Raw genomic sequence first — 3,820 nt, 5'->3', positions numbered from 1 at the left:
CAGCGATAAAAGGTTTGACTTTTTGGTCGTGTAAAAGTAAAATACATACATACATATACATTAGACTGTGCCAAATAAAACGGCAATTTTTTCTTTCGATCCTGTATGAAAATTTCTTTGCCGGTCACAAAAAAGAGTCGTGGCGAAATTGCAGCCTCCTATCTTCAGTTAGTGCTCGTAAAAACATTAATTTTGAATGAAAAAAATTGTTTTTGCTACTTTTTTGTAATAAGCAATTAAATAACACAAATAAAAAACAATTTTGCGGCCCATTTAATTTTAGTATAAAAGGTGCAAGTTTGAAGTAGCTAGGACTTACTGTTGATTATTAGCAATTTTTTTTGTTGAAGGTTTCGTCCTTTTTTCCATATAAACAAAATTTGTAATTTACAGTTATTATATTAACATTGAATGGGCTGCAGTCTTGTATTTTTTATTCGTTTACTAAGTTGACGTGTTGAGTAATCATGAACGATTTCTTACGTAAGTTAAGTTATGTCTAGACTAACTGAGCTTTAGGATAAAATACCAAACCAATGCAAATATAGAAGTAATTTACACCTTCCTAGTTTTTGGTTGCCTGAATAAAAATTATTATTTTTCAGATTACACATTTTGTTGTTATAAACTTAATAAAAAAAAAATACCACTCAAAGACACAGTTGCACAATAGCTCGAATCGTAAATCTAGCTGGACGAAAGTCAAGATTGTATTTGTTTTCTAATTACTATATGATACTGTTATGTTTTTTTTTTTTTCAAAAATTCTCGATTGATAATCGTAATTTTTTCTTCGATATTTATGGCTTTATTCATAAAAAATAAAGTAAAATAAGTTTAAAAAAGGTTTATAAACTGAATAATGTATGAAAACGTCATTTTTAAAGCTCTTTAAACCTACTTTAATTTTTATGAATAAGGCCATTAAAATACAGTAAAATTGTATCTCTTATTTTTTATTATTAAGCGACTTCAATAACAGGAGGAGGTTATCAATTCGTCTGAATATTTTTTTTTAATATATGTTACCGCATAACTTTGGACCACGTTAACCGAATTTTATAGTTCTTTTTTAAAGGAAAGGTGTATGTTTTCTGATTTTTACTTTTTCGCTCAGAGATAATAATTGTTCTTGAGTTTTTTTCCTTTTAAAAATAATGGCTTTTTAAAAAATTTTAAGGGCCATATAGACGCAAACAACGGAAATTTTGACCTGAAAAAATTGTACCTATTCCTTTTATTAGGGCGCTACCTCTGAAAAGATAGTACGTGGAATAATCATTTTTCTTAAGCGAAAAAATAAAACTAAAATTTTACTTGTTATTTTTAGTTTTTATTGGTTAAACTTGAAAAACAAAAATTATTGTACATTATAATACAAATACAAATGTGAGTATACCAAAATTGTTTCACGACGCTTACAACATTTTGTTTTTTTTTTTTTGGTTAAAATTTCAAAAATAATGATTAATTTCCCTCCCTACTTTTCAAAAATTTATAATCGTTATAATCTCTGATAAAAAAAAAACAGATATGAAGTTTTACAATTTTTTAAATGTTTCGTCCGCCGTATTGGATACGCCATTTTGAATTTTTGGTAAATGATTTTCGATTCGTAATGATGACCCAGAAATCCCCCCAGTAATCTACCGATTTTTTGTATTTTGTCCACCATATTTGATCCGCCATTGTGAATTTTTGGTAAATATTTTCAGATTCGTAATCAGCGAACCGAAAAATCCCTAGATAAGAAGTAATATAAAAAGAGTAAGTGCGCCTGGGCCACACTGGAGAAGTGAAACTATGTACCAATACATTTGTTTAAGGCTATATTTAATCTTTTTTTATCTAGATCCCTACCTCTACCCTTTCTATTCTAATTACGTTTATGTTTTCTGATTTCCTTTATCTTTACTTTTATCTTTATACTCTATTGTTCTTATAAAAGTAAAGTATATAAATTTACCTTGGTTGGTTGGTTGATTTTTTTATCTTTTATATCTTTGCTTTTATCCTTTTCTTCATCTACATATTCACCTAGATGGTGTGAGGTACGATGACGTGATAAGCAGGCCTATCATCAATTCCCTCGGAGATCCTGACGTTGTCACGTCGGGAAATCGCTATCAAGAATTCCGTCGTGATTACGAAATTCTCCCGCAAATTCGAAATTCGTGAGAATGGTATCACGAGTTATTTTACTGTGATTTATTTTATTTTAATTTAGAATTATTAAACCAAAACATAAAAACAAACAAAACCCAAAGGCAGCACTAACTATGAATACGTCGGAATTGCTGATGGCATTTCTCCCGAATTCGTGACGGGAGATTTTTTCACGACGGGAATTCACTCGGAATCTGTGATAGGCCTGAATATGCTAAATGTAAATCCTTTTCTTTATAATTACCTTTATTTTAATCTTTCTTCTTCTATCTTCATCTTAATCCCTGGCAACCCTTCTCTTCCATTCAAAGGAAACTGATCACCATGCTGATCACTAATTTTCAACTATAACTTGACTGGACAGATTTATATCTGTCGAAGGACAGTCACTCCAGCATCTTTATGATGTTGCAACAACAACTTGCAATATCCATTCTTAAATATTTCCACAAAAAGGCTTAAAGAGCTTACATACACATGTTTATCACGGCTGCCAAGATATGCAGGTCGATCTTCCACTCAACCGTCGAAACGAGCAAGCAGAAAAGTGGCGAATCGGAGGCGGCTATAGCTTTCACAAAACGTCGACTTATCAACTATTCACTCTAATCCATCGTTATGCTCTTTTAATTCAATTAACTCTCTTTTTACTAAATTGAAAACAATAAACAAAGTTGAATGTTGAGGCTTCAACCATTTCTTGCTAGAAAAACTTATAAATAAATCCGCCAATTAAATAAATAACGAAATATCTAGCTAAATTAACACAAGTTTCATTTCCTATTCCTTACCACATAGCGACATCTCTGTGTGAGTTATATTGATTTCAATTCTACTTTTGGTTCATCTTCTTTCAACTTGCTGGCAACGCCACGGATTACTTCTGCACTTGTGGCAACACTCCATAAATTCTTTTCTCATTCGTTTCAATTCGCTCGACTGCCATGTTCGTAAATCGCGATTTAGTGAAGTTAGTCGCGTAAAATCTTTTAATTTTTTGTTTAAAAGGTAAATATCGCTAATTAAAACATATGATAAAATGTTTATTAAATGATGTTCGATGTGTGTGTATTAATTTAACCAATTGGCGTTGATGCCGAATGCATAAAAACAAAGTGAAAATCTGGGGGAAAGAATTTTCACCTGAAATGACAGTGAAAAATCAGAAATCTCTACGTCGACAACGAGGTGTGTATGTGCTTGCGTGTGTATGTTTGTTGCTATGATTAAAGTACGATTAGTTTATTGCTGAAAAAAGTAAAATTTAGGAAATAATTGAATTAACATTTAACATTGCGTTTGACAGTGGATGGAAAATATTTTTCTCCAAATATTCGTACATACATATAATCGGTAGCTGAAGTGTATGCCGCCTTATATCTCTGCCCACCGCACAGCCCCGCAATGGAGCTGGCAACAAAATTCCTGTTAAGCCCCTTTTGCGCGCGCCCAACATTTTCTTGGCAATTGCTTTTGAGTGGGAACGATTTTGGTTGGTCGATTCTCTTGACAGCGATAGTGGAAAAATTAAGCGAAGCCAAAAAAAAATGTAGATGGGGAAACAATTGGAATTCGTGGTACAATACACCGCATTCGGTGCAATTCGCTGTGTATTGTAGTGTTTCGATTCATGGCTGTTTCAAGATTTCCAATT

At 32.0% G+C, this 3,820-nt stretch overlaps 1 protein-coding gene across 4 annotated transcripts in view; it reads left to right on the top strand.

Moving 5' to 3' along the window:
• The first annotated feature begins 3,083 nt into the window (after positions 1-3,083).
• The window catches only part of LOC118733622 (serine-rich adhesin for platelets-like), a 67,920-nt gene continuing 67,183 nt past the window's right edge, over positions 3,084-3,820 (top strand). For 2 of the 4 annotated variants that reach the window (XM_036463101.1, XM_036463095.1), the window contains exon 1: positions 3,190-3,354. The gene's annotated coding sequence lies outside the window, so the exon portion shown is untranslated. The other 2 variants (XM_036463096.1, XM_036463097.1) reach the window with 2 other exon arrangements.

Source organism: Rhagoletis pomonella, unplaced genomic scaffold (genome assembly GCF_013731165.1).
Source record: "Rhagoletis pomonella isolate Grant_MI unplaced genomic scaffold, Rhpom_1.0 Rhpom_scaffold_00002, whole genome shotgun sequence".
Lineage (NCBI taxonomy): Eukaryota > Metazoa > Arthropoda > Insecta > Diptera > Tephritidae > Rhagoletis > Rhagoletis pomonella.
Note: the sequence above shows the minus strand (reverse complement) of the source record. Positions and strands in the feature narration are given on the sequence as shown.